Below are 20637 nucleotides of genomic sequence, written 5' to 3'. Positions count from 1 at the left end.
AAACCTCAAAAGAGTAGTGGGCAGAATCTGACTCCTGTTAATCTGAGGGAATAAAGTAGCTCATAAACACTTAGAAAATATTCTGCTAGAATAAATTAAAACAACAACAATTTTGATATCCGTTTGGTATCCTTGTTTTATTTATTATCTCATTGCATACTTCTTGCACCTTTGTAACACTAAAACTACACTTTCCTCCGCCCTCAGTAACCAAATAATACTGAGGGATATGGGTAGGTGAGAGAAGAAAGACAAAAGCTTTTTGCAGGATGTTTGGGTGAAGGAAAAGTTTACCGTAGGTCAGAGACCTACAAGTTTGGAGGAGGTTCTGCCATTTTGATTTTGGGAGGATGCTAATTATGAACACTGATTTGATGTGTCACTACTCACTTGTAGGCAGTATCACAAAACCTGAGGCTGGTGATACAAAACTAGTACAAAACTATGGCATAATTTTTTGTAGGGGAGGAACCAGATTTAGGGGTTCTTAGTTAATGGGGCTTTTGCCTCTCTGTCCAGCCCTCTAGCAACCACAAAAGGGCTTGTGCTTTCTCAGGTGGCTTCCAGATGACTGTTGAGTATTCATCCTCCTATGTTGACCTAAGGTTTGAAGGAAGGATAGACCAAAGTCGGCTATTTAATGAGCATTCTTTCTGATTCATTTGTGTGAAACAAATGTTAACCCATGCATTCCCATGCACTTTCCTGTTTGTTGTTTTTTATTATTATTCTTGCAAAAGTCTGATGGAGCAGGGTGGGGGAGAGAAACAGGTTTGTTGTGCAAGAGCACCAAAATTAACTTTAATTGCTCAACTTGAATTTGCGAGTATGTGATTGAATGCCATCTCAAAATTAGAGAAAGGCTGGAAGCTCCCTTGCATGGAGATTTGTTTAAATAAAAAGCAGGCATTTCTCCTGCTGGTTCTTATCTCGTCCATACCTCCCTGCACATAGACGTAACCCTTTCTCTCTCCCAAGACCTGCGTGCTTGCCAAAGGACTTGGAAAAGAGGCAAAGTTTTGTCACTCCTGCAGCTGTTTGGAGAAGATTTTCTTAAAAGAAAGCAGCAGAGAGACTGCTGCTTTTTCTTATCTTCTCCATACCACAATGCAAACAAGAGAAACCCCTGTTCTCTTCTGAAAACCATCTGAACATGCTAGAAGGATGGGGGATGAAGATGGAACTGGGGGTAGAATTAGGAGCAAAGGTAGAGAGAGGCTGGGCTGCTAAAGTAAGCTAACATTTGTAGACTCCGTGGCTGCAATACAGTGGTGCCCCGCAAGACGAATGCCTCGCAAGACGAAAAACCCGCTAGACGAAAGGGTTTTCCGTTTTTCGAGGCGCTTCGCAAGACGAATTTCTCTATGGGCTTGCTTCGCAAGACGAAAACGTCTTGCGAGTCTTGCGAATTTTTTTCGCTCCCCCCCTTTTTCTAAGCCGCTAAGCCACTAATAGCCGCTTAGCCACTTTGCCGCTAAGCCGCTAATAGCCGCTAAGCCGCTAATAGCGCTAATCCGCTAATCCGCTAATAGGGTTGCTTCACAAGACGAAAAAACCGCAAGACGAAGAGACTCGCGGAACAGATTCTTTTCGTCTTGCAAGGCACCACTGTACTTGGAGCCTAAACAGCATGACCATTACCCAGAAGCAAGATTGCTGGGCACATGAGTGATAATGAACATACATACATACATACATACATACATACATACATACATACTGTCAGAAGGGAGTGTGGTTGCTCACGAAGATAAGAGCCAGGACTCCAGCCTGTCTTTTCAGGTTTTATTGAGTGCAAAACTTATGTACAGTGCAGAAGTTCCAAAACCATGTCTGCCTCAATCGCTAGCAGAATCTGGAAGTGCCTTCTTCCTATTTTCCCCTCCAGCATAGAAAACCGGGGAAAACCCCTCTCCACCTTTTTTCCTTACGTGGAAAACTATGCAACGGAAGCTGCACATTCTCTTCCCTGGTAGCAACGTTTTGGCTCCCCTGTCTCTCGTCTTCCGTGTCTCCTGAAAACTCCCCCTCCTGGACTCTGACGAAGTGCAGCTGCTCAACAGAGGAGGGGGCTCTCTGTACATTCCTGACTCTCCCCTCTCCCCTGCAAGCAGATCACTGACACATACATACATAATTTTATTTGTATGCCACCGTTCCACAGTTCAAACCGTGTTGAAGGTGTCTTACAACATAACAAAAGTAGTCAAAACAAAACATTTAAAAATACACAACCAAACAAAACAATTTGCACGTAAATCACAACATATAATAAAGATACAGAAAACCAACAGCAACGACCCATTACCCAACAACACCCCCAGACAACACCCCAGCCCAGGAGTCTGTTCAGCAGTCTTAGCTTACAGGTTACAGGATCCAGGCAGAGGGCCTTCTCGGTAGTGGCACCTGCCCTGTGGAATGCCCTCCCACTAGATGTCAAAGAGAACAACAACTACCAGACTTTTAGAAGACATCTGAAGGCAGCCCTGTTTAGGGAAGCTTTTAATGTTTGATGGATTACTTTATTTTACTATTTTGTTGGAAGCCGCCCAGAGTGGCTGGGGAAGCCCAGCCAGATGGGCAAGGGTATAAATAATAATAATAATAATAATAATAATAATAATAATAATAATAATTTAATAATAATAATAATAATAATAATAATTTAATAATAATAATAATAATAATAATAATAATAATAATAATAATAATAATATAATAATAATTGGCTTCCGTAGCTAAAGTTAGGGCCCAGCCCTCCCAGGCCAGGTGAGAAAAGGCCTGCAAGGCAGGAAGCAGGAGGTACACTGGGACACTTTCTCTCTCTTTTTTTTTATAAATATTTATTAAAGTTTTTAAATATCAATGCACAAATAATAAACAGTCTTACTTCTGTCACAAACATAATTTCATCAATTCTTTGGACTCCCTCACGTCTCCCGCTCCCATTTACATCGTTAAAAGTTTTCTCCAGACAAATTATCAACTTGTTTGCAATCTCATGTCCACTCATTCAGATATAATCTAGCACTTCTTCCAAAAAAATTTATATTTTCTTTAGTCTCACTTATCATCAAATTTAAATCTAATTTAGTGGTGACCAATTTTTTATAATCTAGCATCCTTCTTAACATTCAACCAAATTACAATGTTTTTGTAAATACATCTTGAATTTCTTCCAGTCTTCCTCCATCTTCTCTTCTCCCAGATCACGGATTCTGCCAGTCATCTCGGCCAGTTGCATATAGTCCATCAGCTGCATCTGCCACTCTTCCAGTGTGGGTAGATCTTGAGTTTTCCAATTTTTTGCGATGAGTATCCTTGCTGCCGTTGTTGCATACATAAAGAATGTTCGGTCCTTCTTTAACACCTTCTGGTCGACAATACCCAGAAGGAAGGCCTCTGGTTTCTTAGTGAAGGTATATTTAAATACCTTTTTCAGCTCATTATATATCATTTCCCAGAAGACCTTCACCCTAGGGCATGTCCACCAGAGGTGAAAGAATGTTCCTTCATTTTCTTTACATATCCAACATTTATTATCAGACGAATGGTATATTTTGGCGAGTTTAACTGGGGTCATGTACCATCTATATATCATTTTCATTACATTTTCCTTCAGAGCATTACATGCAGTGAAGTTCAGCCCAGTGGTCCACAACCTTTCCCAGTCCTCAAACATAATGTTATGCCCAATGTCCTGTGCCCACTTTATCATAGCCGATTTAACCATTTCGTCTTGTATATTCCATTTTAACAGCAAGTTATACATTCTAAATAGTACCTTAGTCTTTGGTTCTAACAATTCTGTTTCTAACTTCGATTTCTCCACCTGGAACCCTAACTTTTTGTCATTTTTAAAAACTTATTTAATCTGAGCGTAATGTAACCAGTCTCGCACCTTATCCTTCATTTTCTCCAAACTCTGCAATTTCCAATTGTCTCCATCTTTTTCTAATATTTCCCAATATTTTGGCCATTTGGCCTCCATATTGGGTCTTTTTCGGGCCTTAGCTTCCAGAGGTGAAAGCCACCTTGGAGTTTTATTTTCCAATAAGTCTTTATATTTTGTCCCACTGGGACACTTTCTCACTCAATTCTGTTTCGTCTGAATTTCTCAAAACATTCACCAGTGAGATTTTTTACCATTTTATAGAATATGGGATGTTCAATGGGGCAGTCTCTAAAAGCAAACGTAACCAAGAGGCTCGTGACACCAGTTAAAGGCAAATGATTTGGGCCATGCACCTTAGTGTGTCACGAGAACATTGTACCATATAAAGATTGGGGGGATTACTATGGCATGGAATAAGTCAAAGAAGAAATAACTCAGAGATCTCCAAAGTGGTGCCCACAGGTACAGATGCAGATGCAAGAAGCCTTCCCTGATGCCCACAGGGTCCGCTCTCAAAATTAGGCTTCAAATAAGCATTCTGCTGTAGCCAATAGGATAGGTTGCGACCTACGCTTGGCTGTGCAGAGTGGGGTGATTCCCACAACAGTCTCTCCAGTTTGCAAAGCTATGGGATCCCTGGGCTGCAGATTTTGAGCTTTCCCTTTGGAATGTGCCTTACAGCTTTGAAAGGTAGGTCAGTATTATTACACTTGTGCTGCAGTTGGGGTGAGGAGGCTGTGGCTTAGAGAGAGGGGCTGGCTTAAGGACAGCCTGCAGCTTTACGGCAGAGGCCGGATTTGAACCGAGGATTTCCTGACTTGAGCTCTGCCCCTTAGCTACTATGCTGCACGTGGAGCTTCAGCTGAAATCCTTTATGCAGTTACATGGGCTTAAGTTCCCTTTGAACTTAATGAGGTGTGCTTCTGAGCAGACCTCTGTAGGACTGCACTGCCAGAAGGCTAATGCTGCAGTATACGTGGTTATTCCTCTTTGTCAAAACCCATGATCATTTGACATAATAAAAGCACAGGGCTCTTCATGGTTCCGATTGTTGTGCTGGTCCCGGTCGTGTTCTTTGGTATAGCGTCTTGCCGTGCCAATGAACACCTGTGCATTAAAGTGTAAGTCACATACACTGTAGACTTATGAGTCATAGCTTCATTCCAGCAATGATAAGAGCAGGAGAGGGTTTCCACTGCAAATAATAATAATAATCCTGACTGCAGTCAGTGCAGAAGTATAGCTCTGCATCTTCTATTATGTTTGGAAACCTTTCTTGTTTCAGAAAATGACGTGCCTGTTGGATGATTGTATTCATGCAATAAATGTTTTCCATGATAAATGAAGTAAGCCTTCAATGTTGTTTTTTGTTTCTTAGCATCTTTCTGATTATGTGCTTGACGCACTCAAGTGAGCAACCAATAAATGTGGGGAATTGCCATTGTTTAGTGATTAACTGGAAAGTTAGATGAGGTTTGTTTTTCTTTATGCCTGATAAATTATTTTCTTGAAAGCAAGTGTGCTATGTTAGAATAATTTAGCATTACTTTGAAAAGAAAACTTACTTTTAAAAGATGAGGTGAAACTTCATAGTTTTGATTTCATCTTGCAGTTTAGCACACTTCTTATCTTATGCAATATTTTGTGATCTTCAGGACTAATGTAAACCTTGGCCTGTTGCTGCTATTTTGAAATTATTTCAGTCTGCACACTTCACCTCCAATAATTCAGAGCCTGCAGCAGACCCCATCTCATGCCGAATATGTTCTGCTGGCCCTTCATGCTTGGGGCTCCTTGTGCATCTTTCATAGAATTGCAGAGTTGGAAGGGACCCTAAGGGTCATCTAGTCCAAACCCGTGTGCAGCAGTCTAAACTAAAGCATCCATAATAGATGGCCATCCAACCTCCGCTTACAAACCTCCATGGAAGGAGAATCTATCACCTTCCAAGGGAGTCCATTCCACTGTCAAACAGCTCTTACCATCAGAAAGTTCTTCCTGATGTTTAGGTGGAATCTCCTTTCTTGTAATTTGAATCCATTGGTTGAAACAAGCTTGCTCTACATGCCATATGACAATTGAAGATGGCTTTCTTATCTCCTCTCAGCCTCCTCTTTACCAGGCTAAACACACCCAATTCATTCAACCATTCCTCATAAGGCTTGGTTTCAACTTGGTCGCCCTACTCTGCACATGTTCCAGCTTTTCAATATCTTTCTTAAACTGTGGTGCCCAGAAATGGTCACAGTACTCCATTTGTGGTCTGGCCAAGGCAGAATAGAGCTATTACTTCCCTTGATCTGGACACCATTGTTCTGTTTATACAGCCTAGAACAGCATTAGCTCCCCCCCCCCCCCGTTTTTTCCTTTTTTTGCTGTTACATCACACTGTTGACGCATGTTAAGCTTGCTGTCTACTAGATCCTTTTCACATGTAGTACTGGCAATCCGGGTGCCCTCTCCATCTTATATTTGTGCAGCTGGTTCTTTTTGCCTAAATGTAGAACCTTACATTTGTCCCTATTGAAATGCATTTTATTAGTTTTGGCCCAGTTCTCCAATCTGTTAAGGCCATATTGAATCCTGTTTCTGTCTTCTGTGGCATTGGCTACCCATCCCAGTTTGGTGTCATTTGCACCCCATCAATACCTTCATCCAAGTCATTTATAAAGACGTTGAATGACAATGGGCCTAGAACCATTAGTGAGCACTCTTTGGATTTGGTCAGTCAACTAGCAAGAAATCCCCCTAATAGTTACCTCATCCTGCCCACATTTTACCAGCTTCTCCACAAGAATATTATAGGGCACACTGCAATGTGATCAGTTAAACAGCCTAGACAAATATGTGTTGCTATGTAGAGAATTCTACTTTAGGGCAAGTTACTGTAATAAAGATGTTTCTCCTATGAGTCTGTGGCTTAGAAATCTTATGTATTTCAGCTAGGGAAGTTCTGCTGCGATTTTCCCAATCTGTGCTGAATTGTCTTTGGTTCATGGCTTGCGTAGGTAGATGGCAAGCCTTTATTGTAACGCTTCAATATCCTAAAGATACCAAGTAAAACACAGCAAAAATGGAAACAGGGTTTAATTAGGCCAGATGTGCATTGAGGGGCACGTGCTTGTCTTGTTAGTGCTCATGGTACCACAACCTGCCCCACTAATTCCAGAAAAAAGCATGATTAAAATAGACTTAAAATCCTAAGCAACTGGATCCCATCCAAAATGGTACAACAAGTGTAATTATGTTTAATTACAGCTAAGACATTTTTTAAAAACAGACTTATCTTTATTTTAATTGCAGAATGTAACATTTGTCACAGAAAGCCAAATTTGCAGGCAGTCTGTTCAGTTATAATAATACAAATTGTTATGACAAGTTTTCACTTACTATTTTTTAAAAAAAACTTTTTGCTGATAAAGAATCATAAGAAAGCTGGCAATTAATGATGGGGAAATTAATCCTTGAAATAGTTTGGTTGTGACCCCTGAGGGTAGAAGCATATTTTAGCTTCCATTAATGATGGTCATGACCACTTGCTTAATCACCTAAGCTGACCTTAGTCCATCTTCTCTCTTAAGTCTTTATCTTAACTGCTCTTTACACAGAATTCTGTTGTTGTACATAATAACACAGAGTTTTAATGAGCGGCTGTGGAACAGGAAGAAGCATCTGACAAGCTGTTGCCCTCTTCATTGCATTAACTAAAAATTCAGTCAGTTTCCCAGCCCTCTCTCCTTAAAAGGGTCAGGGATAAAATCAAAGGATGGGGTTTTAATGAGACATGAGAGGCTTCCTTCTGTATCTCGTGACCCAAGCAAATTTAAAAACCAGCTTCATGACTTTTCCCCATTTCCCTACAGAACAGCCGATTAATAAGTCAATGTTGGTGGGGCACCTTAAGAGATAAGAAGTGCTGTGTAAAGTATTTGTTAGGTTTTGCGAGAGCTTGAAAGAACATCTCCAGTCTGTAGGATGGCTGGTGAAAATTGTATAGGAGAGATCACATGAGCTACAAGTCAGGACAACATCTTTCTAACCTTCCTCCATTCAGCCTTGTTAATGTTATACATAATTGCTATGTGTGTTGCATAGCTTCAGGGAGAGCCAGACTCCCTGAAGCTAGGCAAAGAATTGATGAAAATGGAGCAGGAGAAAGACAACAGTTCACTAGTGGATGGCAGATTAAGCAGCAGGTTGGAAAAAGCTTGAATGATGGAGCTGTGGGAAAGGGACCAAGAAAAAAACAAATTAGGAGTGAACAGTCTTGTTTAACTTTTTATTTTTCTTATTTATGTATGGGCAGATGATAATCCACCCCAAGAACTTCAGGCGAGGTAATGAAATCTATTTGTTATGTAGGTAAAGCATCAAACCACAGGAAGGCTACCCCACTTTTGCAAACTAAAGCAATGCTCTGCATTGTTTTGCATTTCCTACATCAGCACTTGCTTTCACAGCAGGTGTGATAAACCTGTGGCTCTCCAGATGTTATTGAACTACAGCTCCCATCATCCTTGGCTATCAATCATGCTTGTTGGGGCTGTTGGGGATTTTAGTTCAGCAACATCTGAAGAGCCACAGGTTCTTCATAGAATCATAGCATTGCAGAGATTGAAGGGACATCGAGGGCCATCTAGTCCAACCCCTTACAATGCAAGAATATCAACTAAAGCATCCATGACAGATGGCTATCCAGCCTCTGCTTGAAAGCCTCCAAGTAGGAGAAGAGTCCACCATCTTCCAAGGAAGACCATTCCACTGTTGAACAGCTCTTGCCAACAGAAACCAAGCCTGTGTTTTAGCTAGTGAAGACTTAAATCCAACCATGAACTGTGTGATTACTGACTGGTATGTTCTTGTGACACTCACATATCCCTTTGTATTCTCCACCATGACAAGGAAGAAACATTAGCAGAGTTCAAGAACTCATTCTTGCCTATCAAAAACACTTGGACCAACAAAGGGTTGGGTCTTGGGGGAGAATTTCATGCCCCAGGTAGAGAGGCTGGGAAAGCTGCATTTCACTTTTACCACCACAGAGTTTCTCATTATTCTTTTTTATTATACTCAAGTGCTGTACAAAAATTAAACAATCACACAGGACCTCGATTTGTTGCAAACTTTTTTATTGTGAAGTGAATGATCCAGCAGGAAGTTTATTCTTCTGGGTCTTGTACAGGAGAATTTCTCCCTGGATGATGCCAAAAAGCAATGGAGGGAAAAATATGCATTTCTGAAAAGGTTGTAGACAAAGAGTTGGGAGGAGCAGCCTGAGAAAAAAGAAAGCTTAGTCATTTTCTTTGCATTCCTCCTGCCAGTTTTTAAATGCCAATTTAGACCATGTCAGATTACCATAGTAACCACTTAGCCTCTTTTCAGATCTTGTTGTATTTTCACTTTAGTTTAACTACTTGCTGAACTGACATTTAAAGCACTTTGTATCGTAGCTATGATAGACAGAACGTATTTATTAAACAAAAAGAAATGAACGTCTTGCACAAAGCACAGTAATGAAAAGGGTAGCAATTGGATTCCCATTGTAAATTGCTTTAATAGCCTTAGACAGGCTGTATGGTGCTAAGGAAATACTTAATAGTGAATACCCCTCAGTGAATTGAGAATGTGCACTTTATAATGAGAAGACAGTTTTTCAGTCATAATTTATCCAAGATGGTTGAGTAATAAAAAAGACACATTACTTCATAAGAACGTAAGAAAGCCTTTGCCAGATCAAATCAAAGTATATCCAGGGTTCTGTTTCCAACATGAGTAGGCAGATGGCTTTGGAAGCTCATAAGAAGAATCTGAAATCAATGGACTGTCCTAAGATTTTCTCATCTGATATATTTAGAGGCTTATATTTATAAGTTTCTTATATAACCTTTCTTAGGTACACCCACCATTAATTGGTCCACTATCTAAGCTAGTAGCTATTGCCACCCATTGAAGATGTGAGTTTCTCCTTCCAGTCAGCTTTATTTGGGTGATCCCAAGTTCCAATATTATGAGGAAGGCTAGAAAATATTTATGTACTTTCACCGCATTTTTACAACCTCTTTTCAAATCTTCCCTAAGTTAAACCATTTTTTTGGTCAATGATGCCCAAATGTTTTAACATCCAACTTGTAGACCACTTGAAACAATGTAAGATAATCATAAGACTACATTTATTAAACTGGTAACGAGAAGAAAATATTTAGCAGCCCATTATGAAGATCCTGTGTGTATGTGTATATATGAGACAGAACACACATGTGTACATGCTCATACATGCTCATATATGCACATCTTTGGAGAGAGAGGGTGCACATATCTGTATAAGTTCTGGGAAAAGAACGGATGTGTATGGGTGATGATTCAAGGGGAGAGAGACTGTATGGGTGAAGATCATGAAAAAGAAAAGGTGTGTATGTGTGTTTTTAGTAGCTAGTATGGAAATATGGAGAGCGTGCATGTGTGTCTCTGGCTGACGATTTGAGGAAGGAAGGAGCTATGTGAGAGTTGGCTGTGTCACACCATGCCCCTTGGTGTGAATAAAATTTAGTAGAACATGGTGGTATCTCAAGCAAAAGGCCACGGTTCAATAGCACGACAGGAAATGCAATATAAAAGGAATGTTAGAAACCAAGACAGAAGTGCCAGCATTATAACAGGAAAAATTAATGGAACAACTCCCACATCTGAATTCTCCCTTCCTATTGCAAACTGCTTTGGGTGTCTGGGGTTTTGCAAACCCCATTGAACAGCCGATCATAGCACTTGCAAAGCCCAATCTTCAGGCACTACTGATCAGCTGGTGCACTTTGAAACCCCCTTTCAGCCTAGCCACACCTTCACCTACCTTTGCAGGTGGGTTTTGCTTGACTGAAAGAGTCTCGCAGGCCAAATGGGAAGGCTGGAGGTTCACCACCCCACCTTAAAAAAAAAAAAAAATTGTGGTCTAGAAGTGCTTTCAAAGTGACTAATAAGTCAGATGGGAGTTGAAGGATAAAAAGACTGAGGATGGTGCAGGAGGAGAAAGATCTGGACAAGGAGGAAATAGGGAAGAAGGGAAGTGGAGAGATGAGACTAGAGAGCAGGCATTCCAGTCTCCCAGCATCACTGCAGCTTATTATATTGCTGTGTCACTTCAGTGTACGTCTTGTATATGTAACATTATTATTCTAATTTCCTATTGTGCCAACTATTTCCTCAGTGGAGCTTTTCTTTTTGTCTCATCTGAAGATGTTACAGGATGTCACAACAGCTGGTTGTGCAAATGACTGGCAAATCTGCCTTCCTTTCTTCCACTCAAAAGCCTTAAAGCATAATAATTTATGTGGCTCCTCTGAAGGCGTATGTGTTACCGCCACATGTAGGTGGGTACACCTCATGCATCTTCCCATGGTAGGAAGATAAGGAAGTCCTTGGGGTGTTGTAGTGACAGTGGGAGAAAAAATGATGGATGCCCATAGGACTGTTTCTGCTTCTGTTCCGAAGCTGTACAAGTTCTGATTACTAAATGAATTAGTTTCCCATCTGTGGTAGCTATTCCTCCAAACTATTTGGGGCAGGGTATATTATTAATCTATTTAAAATTATTTATATCCTCTTCCCCAAAAGGTATCGGAGCAGTGCAGAAGAACACTATGAAATATTAATGGAAGAAAGAAAACCGTTAAATTCTCAGCAGCCCAAATAGCTAGGAGGGCATAAAAAGCATGATTACTCCAAAAGTTTTAAATTGCCCTCCTAGGGAGAAGCAGCGAAGGAATTTATTTATTTATTTAGTTAGTTATTTAGCAAGATTTGTAGGCCACTTTTATACACACACACACACACACACACACAAATACACACACACACACACATATAATCCTCTAAGCAGTTTAGAGATAAACCTAAAAAATATTCATTTTAAAATAGTTTTTAAAAATAAAAACAGATTTTAGAACAGTAGACATAATAAAATACAGGCAAAATCAGCATTTTTAAAAACAAGTGTGCAGAATGGAATTGCAGGTCTTGGTAGGATTGCCTAAACAAAAATTGTTTGAACAGGCATCAAAAAGAGAGCAAGAGTCAGCATGGAAGCCCTGCTGCAGGAATAGGGAACCCATGGCCCTTCAGATGTTGCTGGACTGCAACTCCCATCATCCCTGACAATTGGCCTTGCCTGCTGGAGCTGATGGGGTTTGGAGTCCCAACCTATCCCTACCCTGCCATATGTGTATCTTATATCCTACACCAGCCTTCCTCAACCTTGTGTCGTCCAGCTGTTGTTGGACAGCAGTTCCCATCATCCCCAGCCAATATGGCCAATGGTCAAGAATGATGTGGGTTGTAGTCACCAGGAGAGCAGCTGGGGGAGGTTGTCACACAGTGCTCTTCATCAGTGATGCGTTATGTCAGGATGCCTAATTCCAACATTACTGAATTCTAGCAGCTTGCTACTGTTTTTCAGTTCTTGTATATATGCATTCCTCACTTTCCTATCAACACAGGAAACTGGACCATACTCATTCACGCATGTGTGTTTGAGCACCAACCAACCAGAAGTGTGTTTGTTGACAGCAGACATATAAAGTTCCTCCTGTATCCTTACAGAGAATGTTAGCAATTAGATTAGTTCACGTAACATTCTCAGATTGTTTGCTATTCTCTCAATGCAATAGACCAGGAAGGGATCGTTCAGGGCCACATTCCTTTGTAGGCAACTTTTTTTTTGGGGGGGGGGGTTCATGCCAGTATAGATGGAGCCATAGGCAAAAGTTGGGCAGAGCAATGGATGTGATGCTTACCTTTGTACAGTAGGTTACATTCCAACCAGGCAAAAGCCCATGCAGAGAAGTAAGCAAAACACATTACCAAGGCACTTGAGAAGGGTATATGGCAAGGCCAGTGAAGACTGTAGCCTGGGGAGCGGAGAGCAGTGGCCCAGGGAGTGTTCTAAGGGTTGGCCAGAACGGCCTTGAGGGGTCTGCATTTGGCCTTCAGGCCTCAGGTACCCCATCTCTGCAACAGACCAACTCTGCCAGACCAAATCCTGCAGACAATCATCTACTATGTGAATGAATGAATGTAATTTAGCCAAGGGGTTCCGAAGAAGGATCCCTTTTCTTACTTTTCTCTGTAACATGGCATTATATAGATTAGTAGCCATGTTGGAAGGAAACCTTTTACTCTACTGGTTCAGCTACAAAAGATTTATTACCTTGCTCCTGTGATTTTAGCCTGTGCATTATCAGATCTGCAGTGTGTAGTTTTCAATCTGTGGCAACAATCACTTTTAGATTCCGAGACAATCTCATGATAATGTGAAATGCATTAACTGAACTTTAAATGCGTACGTGGCTCTACTATTGGAAGGTTTTTAAAGATCAAGCAAGGGCAAGCTATTATTGCTTGCCTTGGCCCGATACAATAGGATGAAGATTATCTTTAGACCAGCTACAATAGCTACATAATTGTGCCATAATTATGGGAAGGCTTTGGTGTTTGACTTTTTATAATGCCTAGTAATCCAAAAAGAACATCCTGTGAATGTATTACATTTGCTCTCTGTGTTGCACTTAAAAAACTGTTCTTGCAGAGAGAAGAGCCTTGCAACATGTTAATAAGTTTTCCCTGCTGTCAAAAGTAATAATATTAATGTGCCACTCTGAGTTAAATTAATTGTGCTTTGCACAGTGGCTTGCATAAACGTTTATGCAAAGCACAATCGGGCAGGGTCTTGGAAGAAGCCAAGTGGTGGAATGGAATAAGATGCAATCATTAAAGCATAGTGAATGACTGGATATAAAAATGCATATATTTGGTAGAGGATCTGTGGGGGAGATTAAATATATATATACCCAGTCATTCTTTTGCAGTGCAAGCTCAAGTTCATTATTCGCTTATTTTTTTTACCTATTTAGAAATAAGATTTCCGTTACTTAGGAGATAAATCTATTTAGCTCCTAATTTAAGCCATAGGCAATCTAATTTCCAAATCTTGGCCTCCTGTTTGGAAGTGAAAGTGCACCTTCGTTCACAAAAGGTACTTGAGCTGGAAACTTAAGTACCTTTCACCTTAGTTTCTGCAAGAGGCAGCTGATTGTAATCACTTTGAAACTGTTGGCCGTGAAGTGGCATGTTCAGTCCATAATGATGGCATTTACGCCCCCATTAATCTTTTTTTGTTTTTCTCTTTGACAGAAGCGCTTTCTAGAAATGGTTAAAATATCGTTATAAATACTAGAAGGACAAGGCTAGTAAACGATGACTCACACAGAGTATTATGGTCAGAATGATCAATCTGCTCTCTCTAGGAGGTTAATTGGCACAATTCATGTGAATAAAGTCAGCTGCCACAGTTGCCTGCCCCCCCCCCTCACCATCTGACTGATGTTTGAGCAACTTTGGATCCTCGGTAGTTGTCTTGATGACACTGACACAAATGTGATGAGGAATGACCAGTTTATCATGGAAAGGAATAGATATTTCCTTGAAAAAGTGATAGCCACGGTTATAAAATTGGTCATGATCCATTAACTGCATTCCTGTTAAGATTCAGTAGAATGACACATGCATAAATGGTTACTGGATTATATAGTTATTTTTAAGATTCTCCCCCTCCTGCATATGTACGGGATACATACATGATGTGGTATTTTGATTTAGAAACATGAATAGTAATAATGATCTTGAATTAGCTACCCTACAGTTACTGGAGTAATCCACTAGTCTTTGTGCCAGGACCATAATTAATGAGCCAAGTAATCATAATTCCTTTACAGAGGCATTAATGGATCTTTATCATCATTATGCCCTTATGTTACATTCCAGAAGTAAATAAACTTCTTCAATCTGTCATAGAAAGAATAATTTTCTTGTCTTCTTTCTCTGAGTCCTACTAAATTTGTAACCATGGCATTTTAGAAATTTGCCAGCTATGTACTTCTCCATAATCTATGGATGGCACATTTAAAGGTTTAAATAGAGTCAGGATTCTATTTTGGTTTCCTTAATTTAATTAGCAGCCATTTCCACATCTCTTTTTCTGACATAATCTCCCCCAATAACCAAGATGTATTACTGACGTGATCCGTAGGGAAAGGGTATCCTAAATTATCTTTGTTGGTTGTCTCCAGAACTTAGGCATTATCTTATCATCTCTCCATCAGTGCCTGAAACCTGGTCTTGACTACCCGCATTTCCAAAAATGATCAGATTTAATAGCAGGTCTTTATTGGACCAAAATTCCATCTGTTCATCTGTTTATAATTACTTTCTTTGAAGTTGGTAGAAATAGAATGTTCAGGTCCATTTTTGTAAAACGTTGGCAGTTGTTTTATGGTCTGTAACAATAGAAAGAAAGAAAAAGGTTCCATTCTCTAACAGAGTGCAACTCCAGAAAAACTAAGTTAAGATAAAACACTCAATTGTAGGTTATACAAACATTTTTTAAAAAAAAAATCCATACATACTATAAATATTAAGAATGCAACTCCTATTTCCTGCTTATGTTCCAAATTTCAGTTAAAAGTGAGTGTTCCTTAAGTGAATCAACCAGATATGTTTCAACATAAAGTCATTAGTGGCCAAACACTGTGTGTGTGTGTGTGTGTGTGTGTGTGTGTGTGTAAGAGAGCAAGAGAGAGAGAGAGATCTTTAAAAAAAATATGTTATAAACCTTGTCACTTTACCATTGGTTTCAGTATAAAAGCTTTGTAACTGGAGTAGGTATAAAACTTGTTCAAATGCAAGATATTTAATTCCTGCACACAGTGCTTTTTTTCTTTAAAAAAGGGGTTGTCTCATTTTGACTCAAGAAATCACCATTTTATAGTTCAAATTGGGAAAAATAAATACAGTAAATGGACAAAAGTACAAAGATTCACAAAATGTTTAGGGGTATGTGTACGCCTGCATGTCCCCCCCCCCCCGAAAAAAGCACTGCCTGCACAAGAAATGAAAAGACAAATCCTTGGAATTATAAAAATGTATATGAAGAGCGAAACAATTTATACAAAGTCAAACTTGTTAAGTCTTACCCTCTTAGTTTCTAGTTCCAGTACAGCTATCCAAGCAAGGATAATTATTTTCAAAAACTATTAAGAAGTAGCACAACTGTATGTGCCTGCCTCCTGTAGTCTGCTTACTATACAACAAACTTTAGCAGCAACCATAGCAGCTGCTTTATCCATTATTACCAATTAGTTCGATTTTCTGCTTGTTAGACCAGACAGATGCTGTGTATAATACAAGCTATAACAACTCCTTTGGGTCGTTTTCAGACCTGTTAGTAGCATGAATCTAGGTAAGGACAGTGCAATTCCATACATGCCTACTCAGAAGTAAGTGTCATTGTTTTCAGTGGCACTTACTCCCAGATAGAGATGCATGCACCTGTGAATCTCAGTCTCTTTATTTAACTTTGTTTTGCCCCCTTTCCACATACATTTGCAATTATTATTACTTTCAAAATTCCGCATAGCCATAACCATTTTCATGCATGTCTCCATTTTCTCTGTAATTTTGCTTTTATATACAATTTTTGCAAGCAGTTGTACATTATTTTCACATATACATGCATTTTGTGTTCAATTCTCTCTAATACGCACATTTTTGTGCATTTGCTTTGGCTAGAGAATTGCATAGCGGGGGGGGGGGTTAGTGTGAATTTCAAAAGTAAGCTGCATTTCAGTTTCTGTATTGGTTCGGAAAATTCGTATTAGGTGTTTTCACATTAAAATGTGAATGAATGGCATTCTTCCCACCCATCCTTAGGTAAGTATGCCAAAGGTTAAAGCCCAAGGGAGGGCTTCTTCTAGACTCTTCAATAATAAATATAGTTTGTGAAACTATATAAGGAAACTTACTATTTGGGGACATGCTCCTCTCATTCACCCAAAACAGAAGTCGTTTTTTAACAACATCAGTATTTAACACAGCAATCCAAAGTGTGTGGGTGAGGGACAATCGCCAGCATGGTGAAAGGTGTGCGTGTATGAGTGGGTGTATCTCCATTTTCCCCCTCTTTTTCCGGGGGGGGGTGAGGGTATTTCTGTCCCCCCCCCCCGGTACAGGGGCATGCCATGAAGGAAATGGGCAGGCCTTGGTTCTTTGGGATCCAAAACATTCCTCAGTCCATATTTTGTGCTTGCCTCTGTGGAAAGAACTCCTCCACTTCCCATAGACCTCTCTTGCACTCCACCAATCAAGAAAACTCCACTAAAAAAAACTTATCACTTCCCAGGGACCAAAGGATTGCACTCTTCTTCATCATCATAGTCACCTTTTCTTTTCTTTTCTTTTCTTTTCTTTTGTCAAAGCATATAGAATATTCAAGTGTACATTTCCTAGAGATAGTCAAATTCTGCAAGATATCAACCTCTTTTCATTAAGCTTTGCTCATCACTAGGACGCACATCACTAGGAAGTGAGGGGTTTTTTGTTTTTTATTTCAAGTTAAGCCGCTTGGAGCCTTTTACCCCTTTTTTTGAGCAGGACGGTTTCTGGCTCAGTGATGCTTTAAATTATCCTTTATTGTAAAGCAGAGAGTGGTGCTTATGCTGCCGATTAAAGCTTTGAACTCATTTTGGTTCTGTTCAGTGGCGGCAGCATTGTGTGTAAGGAAATTATCAAGCTGCTTGAGCCGAAGGAGCCTTCTGATTGGCAACTGAATGCTCGGAGAGAAGAGGTTAACCTCTACGAACCTCACAGTTGGACGGCTCTAACGCTAGCCGAAAGTTTCCATCCAATGATCAGAGCAAATTAATTATTTATACATTAAAAAGTTGAAAGCTAAACGTAATGACAATAAAGCACCTCTGTGAGATAATCACCTCAGCAGAGGCACTTCACTGTACCTCTTAGCCTGGCAGGGATTTGCAATTATCTTACAAAACTACACCTCTAGCTAGGGTTTTCTTTTCTTTTCTTTTTAAGTACAGCATGTCACATGCTAGCACTCAAAATTGGAAGATATAAACGCATCCCAAAGGAAAATCTTCTGGATGTATTTGTGGAACACGTAGGACAGGTTTCTATTAATATCTGCTTATCTATCAATGGATGGATGGATGGATCAATAGATGATAGATATTGTGTACTTCAGTGTGTGGGGGCTTTTCAAAGAGCATGGGAGCTTTGCCTTTGACTTGAAAAGGGTTGCAAACTGTGGCCTGCAGATAGCTTACTGGTGCTTTGTAGTGTGAACTCAGACCTTCTTTGAAGCTAGCTGATAAAATACAGTAGAACTGAGTGAAACGTACATTGAGTGCTCCAGATACTAGGTTGGAATTGTGCCCTAAAGGAAGCTGTATGCAAGACAGTAAAGTGGTTGCCCAGAAGATGGATATTAGAATGCCATAACTAAGGAAAGCAGAAATATGGGAGTGTGGGGTGCTGGAGGTACACAAAAGGATATGCATTATCATTATGACTGCCAAAAGATTTCAGCTGATAATCTTAACCTGGTTACCGTGAACCAAGGTTGACTTAATAACCAAATCCTGCTTCATAGCGAAGTCTGGCTAGTACTATTAATTGTTATTAAGATTAAGATCAGTGTTGAAGTAAAACTAAGGTATCACCTTAGGGGCTTCTGGGAGTTCCCTCACTGTGAGAAGTGGAGCTACAGGGAACCAGGCAGAGGGCCTTCTCGGTAGTGGCACCCACCCTGCGAAACACCCTCCCATTAAATGTCAAGGAGATAAGTAATTCTATAACCTTCAGAAGACACATGAAGGCAGCCCCATATCAGGAAAGTTTTGAAACTTGACATTTTATTATGTTTTTATATGTGTTGAAAGCTACCCAGAGTGGCTGGGGCAACCCAGTCCGATGGTTGGGGTACAATTATTATTATTATTATTATTAGGGTGTGGGGTGAAAATGGCATGGCAGAAGGAAGGTGCTATTTGAGGGTGCATATGTGTAACCAGCTTGTAAACCCTTAACTATGGTTAAGAAATTGGGGGTATTTATGTTTACACAGGCTCCTTGATTTTGATAGTCTTCCCTGCGAATGGAAGGCTTTCTTCAAAGTTTATTATCATATCCCTCAAAATAACTGTGGAATTAAACTGAACACCATAAGGAGAGCTGCCTGTCAAATAAGATCTGGGAAGCCTGAAATGCCTAATTAGAGTGTTTAGCGAAGCCTGATTCTCCAGTTAGCATTGTGCATAGATCTTAGAAGACAGCCAGCCTAATATTCTTAATGATCATAACTGAACAGCATGTGTTCCTCTGCTTACATTCTCCTTGTATCTTCAAGCTTGGCTATATTCATCTTTGCATTTGATACAAAGCTTCTGTAATTTGTAATTGCAGCTCAACCTTTCTATATGCTACGGAGCTGCACTATTTTTAGGAAGGCCTTTAGCAGTACAGCACCACTGATTGTAGCTATAGGGTCTTCTGTGAAATGTTGTTGAGTTCTGAACAAAACTAAGCACTTCCAACCATTGATGACATCTTGTAGATACCATTGTGTCTCTTCCAGAAACACTTGTGCTGCCTGCTTAATATATGAAAGGCAAAATGCCTCTTGCAAATAGTCTGTTTTATCACAATGCATTATGAGAATGAGCACAGTCCGCTGTTTTTCTGACAGCAAAACTAATAGTGTTCAGATTGCTCTCACACCCCACAGCTAATCCAGTATCCGTGCTGAAGGCTATCTAATAATTTTCAGCAGCAAACTGTGAGCTAACATTACATGCACAATTTGGGAAAGTACAAATTTGAAATGCATCGCAACACCTCCTGCCATTTTGAAGGCTAACATATGTCCTTTTCTGCAAGAAATTGCCATGGAATTTGTATGTGTGCGTGCTGTAATGTTGACCAGGTTGGTTGCCACCAAACCTTTGGCTCCTAGCTGCCTTCACCAGCTAAGGAGGTAACTTTCCATCTGCAGCAAAATCCAGTCTACAATTCAGCAATAGAAGCAACACCTGGCTTCAATTAGTGCTCCTAGAAAAGGAGAAAACTCCACATGTGGACCAGTCCCAAAGGGGAGACAACAAAAGAGATTGTCTTTTTGGGGTCAGTCCAAGAGTGAAGGAGCCACCCTTATTTGTTATTGTATTCCGCCCGCCCTGCCCCGTGATGTCTGTTGGATTTTAAATTTTTTAAATGTTATTTATTAAATTTCTATACCATTAGAAATTTCATTAAGAGATCGCAGGGCAGTTCACATAATATAATACAAGATCAAACACGAGTAAATGATTAAACCCAAACATGCTGAGAAGTATGTTTCAGGACCACCCTGTTCCTGTGTCTGTAATGTGTTTAGCTGTTTCTAATGCTGAGTTTTAAATTGTAGTAACCTGGGATCTGCTGGTGAAGGATGGGGAAGAATAAGACTGTCTGCAACTCTAAAGGAGCCTAACTGTTTAAAATGATTGAAAAGTGGGTGAAGAAAAACTAGTTAGGAATGTCAAACACTAATGTATGGCTTAAAAAAAAACCACACCATGATATTATTGAGCTAAATGAAAAACTATGCAAATGGCCTGAACATTAGCAAGCCTGTGTACCATCACAATTTATGGGATCCAGTCTTAGGTTAAAGAATTCAATCTCCTTGTTAATAAGACCGAATGTCCTCAGCATTGTGTCCATTGAGTTAAAAGATACCTGTGAAAGGCCTGGTGTCAAACTTCAGCACAGAACTTTGTTACTGGAGCCAATTCATATGTTACATTCTAGGGGGCTGAGGTTGCTTGCATATGTGAGTCATTCCATATTTTTCATAAGCA

The 20637-nt window shown here is 40.0% G+C and overlaps 1 protein-coding gene across 4 annotated transcripts in view; it reads left to right on the top strand.

Annotated features, from left to right (window-relative positions):
* Positions 1-20637, top strand: part of SYT1 (synaptotagmin 1) — a 347729-nt gene that overhangs the window by 270691 nt on the left and 56401 nt on the right. The window lies entirely within an intron of this gene.

The sequence above is a fragment of the Podarcis erhardii genome, assembly GCF_964252035.2.
Source record: "Podarcis erhardii genome assembly, chromosome: 10".
Lineage (NCBI taxonomy): Eukaryota > Metazoa > Chordata > Lepidosauria > Squamata > Lacertidae > Podarcis > Podarcis erhardii.
Note: the sequence above shows the minus strand (reverse complement) of the source record. Positions and strands in the feature narration are given on the sequence as shown.